The 12657-nt window shown below is 51.8% G+C and overlaps 1 long non-coding RNA gene across 2 annotated transcripts in view; it reads left to right on the top strand.

The window, feature by feature from the left end:
* Positions 1–7215: 7215 nt before the first annotated feature.
* Positions 7216–12657, top strand: part of LOC147997685 (uncharacterized) — an 18756-nt gene continuing 13314 nt past the window's right edge. Inside the window, exon 1 of one of the 2 annotated variants that reach the window (XR_015647604.1) lies at positions 7216–7514. This is a non-coding gene — a long non-coding RNA (uncharacterized LOC147997685). Of the gene's footprint in view, positions 7541–12657 lie in introns of both variants that reach the window. The other variant, XR_015647605.1, reaches the window with a different exon arrangement.

The following is a 12657-nucleotide window of genomic DNA, read 5'->3' as shown; positions in this document are numbered from 1 at the left end:
CTTGATTTTTTTTTTTTCTTTTTTCTTTTTTTCGGAGCTGGGGACCGAACCCAGGGCCTTACTCTTGCTAGGCAAGCGCTCTACCACTGAGCTAAATCCCCAACCCCGATCACCTTGATTTTTGTTTTATTGTTTATTCACATTGACTCTTTATTCATTATTATTTTTAAGTAAAATAAAATAAATAAAATTTAAATATGGTAAAAATATTTGTTAAACAGATATTAAAAGGGAGGTCTACAGCAGATTTTTAAACTAACGGGCACACACACACACACACACACACACACACACACACACACACACACACACAAATTTCTCCCAGAGGTCCTGAGTTCAATTACCAGCAACCACAAGGTGGCTGACAACCATCTGTAATGGGATCTGATGCTCTCTTCTGGTGTGTCTGAAAATAGCTACAGTGTACTCTTACGCATAAATAAAATAAATAAATCTTTAAAAAAAATAAAATAAAATATGAGGTTGGCTCTCTTTGCTCCTCTCTTTGCTCTTTTGCTCTTCCTCTCTTCCCCTCTTCCCCTTTGTCCCTTCTCTCCCCATTCCCCTCCCAAATTCTCTCCACGTGCTCATGACTGGCCTTTACTCTCTTCTTCTACCTTTCTTCTCTCATTAAACCTCTCCGTGGAGGGGGAGGGGTGTGTGTGTGAGTGGGGGGAGGGGGGAATGAGGTTGACCAGTCTTCCTGTGTAACAGAGGTTTAAAAGGAGGCTGGTCGACAAAACGTTTTTTTGTGGTTTTTATCTCTCTCTCTCTCTCTCTCTCTCTCTCTCTCTCTCTCTCTCTCTCTCTCTCTTTCTCTCTCTCTTAATCAACTCGGAAGTCGATCTGCTGTCCCTTTTATTAAAAGCCAAAGTATTAAGTGGCGAGCCGATGTTTCAACTTTCACCATTCTGTTCCTTTCACCAAAAAGAGGGGGTTCTTTGGCTTTTCCTTTCCTTTTTGAAACAAAACGAAAGGAGGAGCTCGACCAGTTGGCCTAGCTTCCCTGTTCCTTTTCCCTCTTCCACGGTATGCTCGATGAAATAAAGTAAATAAATGAAGTTTCTAGTTATGTATTTGTTTGGGAGACCCGAACTCTCTCTCAAGAGAGAGTTGCATCTTCCCGCTGCCGCCCCCCCCCCCCCCACACACACACAAGGCCTCCTCCCTGTATGTGGGGGGAGGGGGAGGGGTGGACAGGAGCTAGCTGAGAGGGGGTGGGGTGGGGCGGGGCTGGAGAATATGCAGGTTCCTGAAGGTCAGTCGGGGAAGTACTGCTGCTGCCCTAGCACGCTTCAGTGCCTCTTTAGAGTTTAGAGTTTTCTAAAGTTTTCTGCCTGAAATCAGCGAGTGATGATTTCACTGTGAAATGATGTCTGATCATCGCTCTCGCTGTCCTGTCAGGGCTCCGGCTCCTGGCAAATGTCTGACTGAAGGAAACCTTAGTTAGACTCACACCCAGCTGTTTGGAAATGGTAATGGAGTTGATAGCACACCCTGGGGGAAAGAGGCAGACTCCCTTTTTGCTCACTCTCAATTCCCAGCCTCGCCCTGCCAGCTCGGGGATTTCTAAGTAAGGGTGAATCTGGACCATATATGTACAGGGTTTGGCGTTTCTGATTCATGTTTAATGTTTAGTTAAATAAAGCTTGTCAAGGGCTGGAGAGATGGCTCTCCACAGAGGTGGTTCCCCTTTTCTTAACCCGACTGGGACAGAAGTGCAAACTATCATCTACCTATCTGGGAGTGGAGTGGTTGGATACAGGGAGATGGAGCATTTGCAGTTAGTAAAGTTCTGCTGTCGGTTTTGTTTTGTTTTGTTTTGTTTTGTTTTGTTTTGTTTCCTTTCATTTTTGGATAGATTTTTTGGATAGCCTTTTTTTTTTCTTTTTAAATACAAATTTTGTTTTCTGTGCAACATTCTGATCATAGTTTCCCATCGCAAAGCTCTTTCCAGATCCTTCCTCCCCATCCACCACCCCGTACTAACCCAGGCCTGCCCTTAGATGTGGTTGATGCATACCCAGGTGAGTCTCCATTGGAGAAAGGACGATATTCCCATCTCCTATGACTGTCAATGGCAGATGACTTAAATGCCAGTGACTTCGGACTTGACTCCATTTTCCCCTCTGAGAACTGGGTTTGGATCTGTTGAACGCAGGCAGGCCCTCGGTTTTGAAACAAACAAACAAACAAACAAACAAACAAACAAACAAACACACCAAAAAATATTTAAAGCAGGCAACAACTGTCTGCACGCCAAGAGACTGTTGACTCCTCTTTGGAGCTAGTACGATGTGAAACTTGCTTAATAAAGTAGAGTCCACACAACACAAAGGGAACACTTTAACAAATTATGAAGGAGAGAGGGGGGGGTATGTTTATCTACCTCCTCTTGTTTCTCAGACCAGAGATTTCATCTTCCTCTGTCTCTCGAGTGCTGGTGGCTTTGCTGCTGGTTTGGGGGGGGGGATTGGGATAGGGATAGGAAGAGAAAAGGCTTGAGTGCTGATTTTAAAGCTCTCTCTCTCTCTCAAGCTCTCTCTCTCTAAAGCTCTCTCTCTCTCTCCCCCCCTCCTTCTCTCTCTCTTTACACACACACACACACACACACACACACACACACACACACACACACTCACTCACTTCCTAGGATGAAAGAAAAGAAATGAAAAGGAAGGCACCCATGGTGATGCATGACTTTGATCTCACTTTGGTCTCAGCACTGGAGAGGAAGATAGGAAGACCTATCTAGATGCAACGTGAAGAAGGCCTATGTCAGATGAGTTAATGGCTAGGGAACTGTTAGCTGGCTAGTCTGCCATTTTGTTGCAGTTGCTAATATTATAAGGACACTTTCTCATTGGTTGTTTCTGCTGTTGCTGCCAGAATTCATTACATATTCTGTTAGGCTCTTCTGTGTGATAACACACTCAGAAACCGAACACTGTAGGAGTCAGTCTAACTGCTTTCTTTGTTGTCTAGTTACCCGCAATAATCTTGGACCTGAACTGAACACCCAGCAGCACTTCCCGCACCCACCCATGTATAAGCTTTTATAACCTGGACCACCAACACTAGAGCGACAGGGCAGACAGAGACTATTTGGAACCGGACTTCCATTTTGAGTTTTTGTTTGTGTTCTTGTTTTTTTCTCCTGTCCTGTCCTGTCCTGTCCTGTCCTGTCCTGTCCTGTCCTGTCCTCTCTGTCTGTCTGTCTGTCTGTCTGTCTGTCTGTCTGTCTGTCTGTCTGTAAATCCACACATATAGTTCTTTCCACATCTTATATCTCAAAACAAATAATGCTTGCTGTGATCCTCATTTCATTCAAGGGTACTACTCTCTAGACCAGAGGAGCCCCCTTACAATTCTCCACAGGTAGTGATGACCGGAGTGTTCAGTGCGACTAAGCAGGAATTATATGGTTGCCGCCATTATGCTTGATCTTACCGAAGGTAGGGTTGCGGGGCATGGTTGCCACGATGGCGACCAGTAGACCGTGATTGAGGAGACGGAACAATAATTAACCTACAATTCTCCCTCTCTGTCAACTGTTTCTCTGTCACTCTCTGTCTCTCTTCCCTCTTTCCCTCCCCCGTCTCTCAGACCTGAATGCCTCCTCTGTTGAACACACAAACACACGCGCCGAGAGAGCGAGAGAGCGAGAGAGCGAGAGAGCGAGAGAGCGAGAGAGCGAGAGAGCGAGAGAGCGAGAGAGCGAGAGAGCGAGAGAGAGAGAGAGAGAGAGAGAGAGAGATCTGTTAATCTGTTTGTCTCCCTCCCCTAGTTTTTCAGACAGGGTTTCTTTATGAAAAGAAAGAAACTGGTAGCTGTAGGCTGGTAGCTGCTGGCTGTTAAAGGTCTAGGTAAAACAATGTGATGGCCTAAGAGGAAAATAAAGAAACAGATACAATTAACTGTTAAGGCCTAGATGCCGTGTGAATGAGGCCTACATCAGATTGGTTAAGATAACTGTCACCTGGCTAGCCTGCCATTTTAATATTGCAAGGACGCCTTCTCATAGGTTGTTTCTGCTGTCACTGCCAGAGTTCATTACATATTCTGTTAGGTTCTGTATGACACACACTCAGAAACCAAACATTGTAGAATCCAGTGTGTCCTTGAGTGCGTGTCTACAATGCGTGCGTGCGTGCGTGCGTCTGTGCATGCGTGTGTCCATGGCCATGCTAGAGCCCACTCCAGATTTGTGTTTCAGAGATCTTTACTTATTTATTTTTCCTGCCTTGGCTTGTGTAGGCACTAAGTCACCACACTTCCCGAAAAACAAAATGAAACAAAACAAAACAAAATCCACCAACAAATGGACCAAACCCAAACCCCAAGCCAGACAAACAAATATTCCTGCCTGCCTGTCTGTCTATCAGGGCTACAACAGAGAGAAGTGGAATCTTGAATGAACAAAACTAGAATACCTAAGTCTGCCTGTTTCCCCTCTTCCCACCCTCCCCTGCCCCCCAGCCCATCCCCTAGAGCTGGTCTAGCATGTTCTCTGACCCTGGGGGTGCGGTGAACCGGCCTGCCTTGCTAAACTCTGTAGTGTATAAACTTGGTAACTCTAGAAAGCAGGAGCTGAAAATGTGCAGATAAGGTGGTGGTCGAGCTGTGTGTGTGTTGGTGTGGGAGGGAGACTGCTTCGGTAACTGCTGCTTTTCAATGTCCGGCTGAAACTCTGTGCTTATGATGTATCTTTTGGTTTATTCGATTTTACTTACTGTCTATTGGGTTTGCATTTGATTTTTATTGATTTTATTGATATTTATGTTTAACTATTTTGACCTGGCTAAATGACTGACTGACTGACTGACTGACTGACTAAGTCTACCTGGCATACAGGAGGAATTCAAGGACGAATGATTGTTTAAGTATGACAAAAATAAGTAAGTAAGTAAGTAAGTAAGTAAGTAAGTAAGTAAGTAAGTAAGGGGGTTGGGGATTTAGCTCAGTGGTAGAGCGCTTGCCTAGCAAGTGCAAGGCCCTGGGTTCTGTCCCCAGCTCCGAAAAAAAAGAAAGAAAAAAAAGTAAGTAAGTAAGTAAGTAAGTAAGTAAGTAAGTAAGTAAATAAATAAATAAATAAATAAATAAATAAATAAATAAATACGATCATTTAGAAGTAATATAGGCAGAAGGAGAACATGTGGCTGTGGATGGTCTGAGGCTTCTGGCTGCTTTTGGGTGCCTCTTCACCTTTCTGCACGTGCAAACTGAGTTTAATTAAGTTCTGTTTCCCTAGAGGCTGGGAAAGGGAGAAACAGAAGTGACCTGGAACATCAGGGCTAATGGCCGGCTGCTTCCATCTTGGTGAGGTCAGGTGTCAGCCAAGCTGGCTGCCAACCATCCACAGTTGAATCCAAAGTGCCCAAATGGGACACTATAACAAATCATGTATACAGATTTGTGTATATAGAAAACATTTTTCCTTTCTCTTCTTTTCTTTTCTTGAGAAATTCAGCTGGTCCTGATGTCTTTCCCTCGGTGTGTCCCTCTGTCATCTCTCTCTCTCTGTCTCTTTGTCTTACTGTCTCTGTCTGTCTCTGTCTGTCTCTGTCTCTGTCTCTGTCTCTGTCTCTGTCTCTCTCTCTCTCTCTCTCTCTCTCTGTGTGTGTGTGTGTGTGTGTGTGTGTGTGTTCCTTAATCTCAGCAGCACTACTCATCCAATCGATTTTTCCTCTCCCCTTGTCTCCTTCACATGGCTATTACCCCACCTTAAACAGCACTAGAAGAGCCTGGCAGGCAGATATCTACCCTCTATGCTGTCAGAATTTTTTTTTTTTTTTTTTTTTTTAAAGTCAAAACCTGGATTCTCAGGAGCCATGTGGTGTGTCCTCCTAGGTTCTGGTGCCCTCTTCTGGCATGCAGACATATAGTCAGCAGAGAGAGCTGTGTGGGTGGCCGAGGCAGGCAGAGTGGACCTCTGTGAGCTTGAGGCTAGATAAGTCTACGGAGCAAGTTCCATGACTGCCTGGGCTATACCAAAAGAAACGTACCTTGAGGCAAAACAAAACAAAGCAGAAAAGGTTCTGCTTTTATTTTACAGACATGTGTTCTCTCTAGTCCTATTGACTATAGAAGTTTGATCATGAAGTCACATTGATTTTTATTACAGAGTTTATTTGTGTGTGTGTGTGTGTGAGAGAGAGAGAGAGAGAGAGAGAGAGAGAGAGAGAGTTTTTTCTTTAATCTTCAAACATATTTTTTATTGTTTATTTATTTTATGAGCACACTGTCACTGTCTTCAACACACAAGGAGAGGATTCCATTACAGATGGTTGTGAGCCACCATGTGGTTGCTGGGATTTGAACTAAGGATCTCTGGAAGAGCAGTCAGTGCTCTTCACCGCTGAGCCGTCTCTCCAGCCCTGAAACAATATCTTGAATAAACAATAACAAAAACACTAAAACTAAGTCTGCCAGTTTTCCTCTTTCTTTCTCTCTCTCTCTCTCTCTCTCCCTCTCCCTCCCTCCCTCCCTCCCTTCCTTCTTTCTTCCTTTCTTTCTTTTTCTTCAGATAGGATTTCTTAGTGAATGATATTTATGTTGATATAAATTTTTTACGTACTTTTGACTGGCTAACTAACTAGCTAAGTCTGCCTGTCCTAAAGAAGGAGTTCCCCTGCCACAACTAAATACGTGCATAGAAAAAAAATATATAATTATTAACTTGGGATGAAACTAATGTAACAAGCAAGCAAACAAACGCACAAACAAACAAAGTAGGGATGGTGGTGCTGGGTGCCTGGTATATGGGAGATGGGAGACCTGTGGTCTAGAGCGTCCAGAGCTCTGGCCTCCATACTCTGGACTGCATTCTCTCTAGCAATCTTCCCAAAGTGGCTGTATTTAACCATGTTTTTATTTTTTAAATTGGCTCTCTCTCTCTCTCTCTCTCTCTCTCTCTCTCTCTCTCTCTCTCTCTCTTTCTCCCTCCCTCCCTCCCTCCCTCCCTCCCTCCCCCCACCACACACACAGAGGCACGTGTGAACAAGGGAATGCAAATGCACAAAATAAGTATGTTTTGATCAGAGTGAAAACAAATCACGGGAATTTTAACCATTCCACCATCATTCCACCATTCTTTTAATTTACTCTCTGTGTTTAGTCTTCCAAAGAGGGTGGCAGGTGTGTGGTTTGGTGAGTGCCGGCTGGCGGTGGCAGCGAGGAACAGAGAACAACAACAACCCCCCCCTCCCCCCCATCGGGATCGGTGGAGGGTTTTAAAAATGAGTGAGCCATTTAAAAATGGTGTGGAACTGAGGTCGCCGCCACCCTCCCCTCACGCCGGAGTTTGGACGCTCCCTTTTCCTAACTGTGCCTGTTCCTTGCTAATTGTTAACCGATTCGAGAGTGCATGTCCTTTCACTTAGAGGTGGCCTGTTTTCACCGCTCCGTCCTACTTTCCTTTTCTGGGTGCCTGAGGGGGTTGGCCCCGAGTCCATCCCGCGTTCACTGTGTTCCGGCGGGACAACCGGGACCGTTTGTGCCATTCGGGAGAAGTGGTGGGTACCTGCCCCGTTGTGCGTGGGTGAGTGTCCCCCTGAGCTAGGGAGGTCACTCTGGAGAGACGGAATGAGTGTGTGTGGCGGCGGCGGCGCGTGACAGTCTGTATTGGTTTGCTTGATCGAGATCGCTGTCGGGCGACACCTAGTGGCGACAAGTTTCCGCAACGCTCCTGTCCCCCGGTTGGTGACAAAGGACGGGGAAGTGCCTGTGGTGAGCCGGCCAGGGTGAGAGGGTGACAGGCAAGCAGGCGGGTGCGCGACGGAGACGCCGTCCTGTCTGGGGACCATCTCTAGCTAGGAGGTTGTACCTGGAGAACTTCAGGGGAGGAGGGTGGCTGTACGACCTATTGGGACACAAGGAGGGGTTGGTGGCAGCTGGATGAGGTCGACCAGAAGGCTTGGGCCCCGTCCCGGATTTTTTTTTTTTTTCCAATTTTTTTTTTTAAATTTTTTATTTTATTTTATTTTATTTTTTTTATTTCTTCCCTCCTCTCCGGTCCCAGCCAGCGGGACCATAGACACTTTTGAGGCCGAGAGGGTGCTGTGTCCCCGGCCTCCGAGCCGAGGTGGCCCGGCTAGGGGGCGCCACGGAGTTTTTTTTTTTTTTTTTCTTTTCCAGGAGTCCCTTCGGTCCCAGCCAGCGGGACCATAGACACTTTTGAGGCCGAGAGGGTGCTGTGTCCCCGGCCTCCGAGCCGAGGTGGCCCGGCTAGGGGGCGCCACGGAGTTTTTTTTTTCTTTTCCAGGAGTCCCTTCGGTCCCTGATAGCGGGAGCCTGGACCTCTGAGGCCGAGAGGGTGCTGTGTCCCCGGCCTCCGAGCCGAGGTGGCCCGGCTAGGGGGCGCCACGGAGTTTTTTTTTTTTTTTTCTTTTCCAGGAGTCCCTTCGGTCCCTGATAGCGGGAGCCTGGACCTCTGAGGCCGAGAGGGTGCTGTGTCCCCGGCCTCCGAGCCGAGGTGGCCCGGCTAGGGGGCGCCACGGAGTTTTTTTTTTTTTTTTTCTTTTCCAGGAGTCCCTTCGGTCCCTGATAGCGGGAGCCTGGACCTCTGAGGCCGAGAGGGTGCTGTGTCCCCGGCCTCCGAGCCGAGGTGGCCCGGCTAGGGGGCGCCACGGAGTTTTTTTTTTTTTTTTTTTCTTTTCCAGGAGTCCCTTCGGTCCCTGATAGCGGGAGCCTGGACCTCTGAGGCCGAGAGGGTGCTGTGTCCCCGGCCTCCGAGCCGAGGTGGCCCGGCTAGGGGGCGCCACGGAGTTTTTTTTTTTTTTTTTCTTTTCCAGGAGTCCCTTCGGTCCCTGATAGCGGGAGCCTGGACCTCTGAGGCCGAGAGGGTGCTGTGTCCCCGGCCTCCGAGCCGAGGTGGCCCGGCTAGGGGGCGCCACGGAGTTTTTTTTTTTTTTTTTTTCTTTTCCAGGAGTCCCTTCGGTCCCTGATAGCGGGAGCCTGGACCTCTGAGGCCGAGAGGGTGCTGTGTCCCCGGCCTCCGAGCCGAGGTGGCCCGGCTAGGTGGCGCCACGGATTTTTTTTTTTTCTTTTCCAGGAGTCCCTTCGGTCCCTGATAGCGGGAGCCTGGACCTCTGAGGCCGAGAGGGTGCTGTGTCCCCGGCCTCCGAGCCGAGGTGGCCCGGCTAGGGGGCGCCACGGAGTTTTTTTTTTTTTTTTTCTTTTCCAGGAGTCCCTTCGGTCCCTGATAGCGGGAGCCTGGACCTCTGAGGCCGAGAGGGTGCTGTGTCCCCGGCCTCCGAGCCGAGGTGGCCCGGCTAGGGGGCGCCACGGAGTTTTTTTTTTTTTTTTTCTTTTCCAGGAGTCCCTTCGGTCCCTGATAGCGGGAGCCTGGACCTCTGAGGCCGAGAGGGTGCTGTGTCCCCGGCCTCCGAGCCGAGGTGGCCCGGCTAGGTGGCGCCACGGATTTTTTTTTTTTTCTTTTCCAGGAGTCCCTTCGGTCCCTGATAGCGGGAGCCTGGACCTCTGAGGCCGAGAGGGTGCTGTGTCCCCGGCCTCCGAGCCGAGGTGTCCCGGCTAGGGGGCGCCTCCGAGACTTTATTTTTTCCAGGATCCTCCCCGGTCCCTGCCAGCGGGAGCATGGACTTCTGAGGCCGAGGGGAAGCTGTGTTCCAGGCTATCTACCATGGCCTCCTCGGTCTGTGAGCACTCAGGGTTCTAAGGTCGACCAGTTGTTCCTTTGCGGTCCGGTTCTCTTTCTACATGGGGACCTCTTGGGGACACGTCACCGAACATGACTTCCAGACGTTCCGTGTGGCCTGTCATGTTTATCCCTGTGTCTTTTACACTTTTCATCTTTGCTATCTGTCCTTATTGTACCTGGAGATATATGCTGACACGCTGTCCTTTTGACTCTTTTTGTCATTAAAGGACGTTGGAAGAGGCTTGCACCAAGGCTGTTTGCTTGTCCAGCCCTAGCTCTTTTCTTCTGCGCATGGGCCTCTTCGATGCTTGAAGCTTAGCGTCCCCCCCATGAGTACGCGCTTCCTGCTTTCCCGTGCTTGCTTGCCTGTGCTCTCTGGGGCAGCTTTATGACAACCGTCCCGCGTGTCAGGCGTTCCCGATTTCCCCGTGGTGGTTGTCGTCCGTTACCGGTAGGAGTCGTTGGTGCCGAGTGCGACTGGAAGGGTTTTCCCGTTTGGTGCTAGTGACCCCCTGGCGTGCTCCTCTGCGGCCGACCGGTTTTTTTATTTGTTTTTTTTTTTGTTTTTTTTTTTTTTGTTTTTTGGAAGGAGTTCCCGAACCTCCGCTGCTTGGTGGTGTGTCCCTTTCTTTCCTGCTGTGTGCCTCCCGAGTTGCACCTTTTCTCCTTCGAAGGGGATTTTATTTTTTTATTTTTATTTTTTTTTTATTTTTATTTTTTTTGAAGGAGTTCCCGAACCTCCGCTGCCCGTTGAGTCCCGTTCTTCCACGCCACGTGCCTCCCGAGTGCAACGCTTCCTTTTTTTTCTCGCCCTCGAGAAGGGTAAATTTTTTTTTTTTTGTGTGTGTGTGGCAGTGTTAGCGACTTCTTCCCGTGCTCTCTCTCGCTCTTCTCGCTCGTATTCCCGTCCAGTGCGTGTTAGAAAGCTCTCACGCCCGTTGTTCCCGATGCATGGCGTGTCTCGCTCCCGTTGGATCGATGTGGTGCTGCCGCGTTCTCTTCGGGCCGGGGCCTAAGCCGCGCCAGGCGAGGGACGGACATTCATGGCGAATGGTCATTCAGCGCGAATGGCGACCGCTCTTCTCGTTCTGCCAGCGGGCCCCTCGTCTCTCCTCCCCATTCCTTTGCAGGGTGGTGTGTGGAAGTCAGGGGTGCGGCTGTCCGGCACGAGCGCTGACCCGCGCACACTTGTTGCTGTGGTTCGCGGTGTCCCTGTGGACGTGTCGGGGGCGCTTGCCCCCACGCCGTTCACTGCTTCGCGGCCCTCTTCCCCCGTGCCGGGGGAAGGTGGTAGACCCGCTGCGGTGCATACCCTTCCCGAATGGTGTGTGCACGCGCCCTGCTTTGTGTGAGCCTTGCGGTGCTCCTGGAGCGTTCCGGGCTTTGACCACCAAGGTGCCCGCTTCTGAGTTGGCGGTGGCGCTTCCCGCTCCCCGGCGTGCCTCCTGTGCTCCATGGTGCTTGTGCCTTTACGCTTTCCCTTGTCCTAGTTGCCGGCTTTCTGCACGGTGACAGAAAAGGGGGGGGGTCGAGGAGTTGAGTGTGCGGTTAAAAGGCTCCTTCCGTTGGGTGAGCGCCCACCCCGTGCCTATGTTTTTGGTGCCTTCACCCGCGGGCCCTGCGCGGTTAGGGTGGTGCTGAGCGATCGCGGCTGGCCCTTTTTAAAGACCGGACTCCCTCAAGTCAAGGCTCCTCCTTTGTGTGCGCCTTGAAGAGGCCTGGCCCTCGGCGGGGACCTGTCGCAGGTCCCCCCGGTCCGCGAATGCTCAAGAAGACCCCGGAGAAAGAGACCTTTGCCGATACCGCAGACCCCCCACCAGCTGGCGCGTGGTCCTTCCCGTTCTGTCCCGCGCCTGTTGCTCGTTTCCCGTTGCGTGCACGGAGCCCTTGGCTGCTCGTCGGTGTTGGGTTCGTCCCGCCCTCAGTGAGGAATTTGCCTTCTCTAGCTATCTTCGGAAAGGGCTTTACGATCTCCGAGGGGCTTCTCCCGGATGGTCCCCTCGGCTGCCCGCCCTGACCTCAGCCTTCTGCGCGCAGCGTTTGCTCTCTCGCCTACCGCGACCCGCGCCTCCCCGCTCCGAGTACGAGGAGGGATCACGCGGGACGGGGCTCTGTCGACCTGCCGCTGTGCGGAGCTTGTGGGGGAGATTGGGTTTCTGGTGGCAGGTGGCGGGGAAGGGCCGTGCACACGCCCGCGTGCGCGGTACCCCCTCTCACCGCGAGGGGTCGTCGCGGGACGGGTGGGTTTGGAAGGGCGGCGCTGGGCTCCCGGTCCCACCCGCCTCCGTTTCCCCCGTGCCCTCCGTCGCGTGTGCGTCCCTCCCACGCGCGTCCACGTCCCGGCCACTCTCGCGGCGAGGTCGTGTCGCGTGTGGTGCGTGCCGCGTGCTCTCGGGCGTCTGCGGTTGCCGCCTCGTCCCCCCCTTCCACGGCAGCGTTCCCACGGCCGGTGGAGATCGCGGGAGCCGTCCTACCCCCCCTTCCCCCTCCGCGGGGCTCTCGAGGGTCCGTGAACCGCGGGGTTGGCCTCGCTCTCGGGGGCGGACTTCTTGTTTGGGGGAACCGGCGGTCGGCCGCGTCCGGCGCGTCGTCGGACGTTGGGACCCGCTGCCACGCGGGGGTCTTCGTCGGTTGGCGTCGGCGTCTGCCTCGGTTCTCTCTCGCGTCGGCTGGCGTCTCCTCGGGCTCCCGGGGGTTGTCCGTTGGTTTCGGGTCGGCTCGGTGCCGCGGGCGTGGCGGGACTGCTCCGGGTTGGGTGCAGTGTGATTCCCGCCGGCTTGGCTCGCGTGCCCGGTCGCCGCCCGAGCGGCCTCCCGGTCCCTTGTGAGGCGTCTCCCGCGGGGGGTGCCGCTGCGGCCGGCCCTGCCGTCGACGGTCCTCGTTCTGCCGGTTCGCTCCCCCTCCCCGCCCGCCGGCGTTCCTTTCTCTCTCGCTCCTCGTCTGGCCGACCCGCGGCCGTGCTGCCGGGCCCCTCCTCAACGGGGGGGGCAGCCGGGCGC

Source organism: Rattus norvegicus, unplaced genomic scaffold (genome assembly GCF_021556685.1).
Source record: "Rattus norvegicus strain SHRSP/BbbUtx unplaced genomic scaffold, alternate assembly SHRSP_T2T unassigned-0000076, whole genome shotgun sequence".
Classification (NCBI taxonomy): domain Eukaryota; kingdom Metazoa; phylum Chordata; class Mammalia; order Rodentia; family Muridae; genus Rattus; species Rattus norvegicus.
Note: the sequence above shows the minus strand (reverse complement) of the source record. Positions and strands in the feature narration are given on the sequence as shown.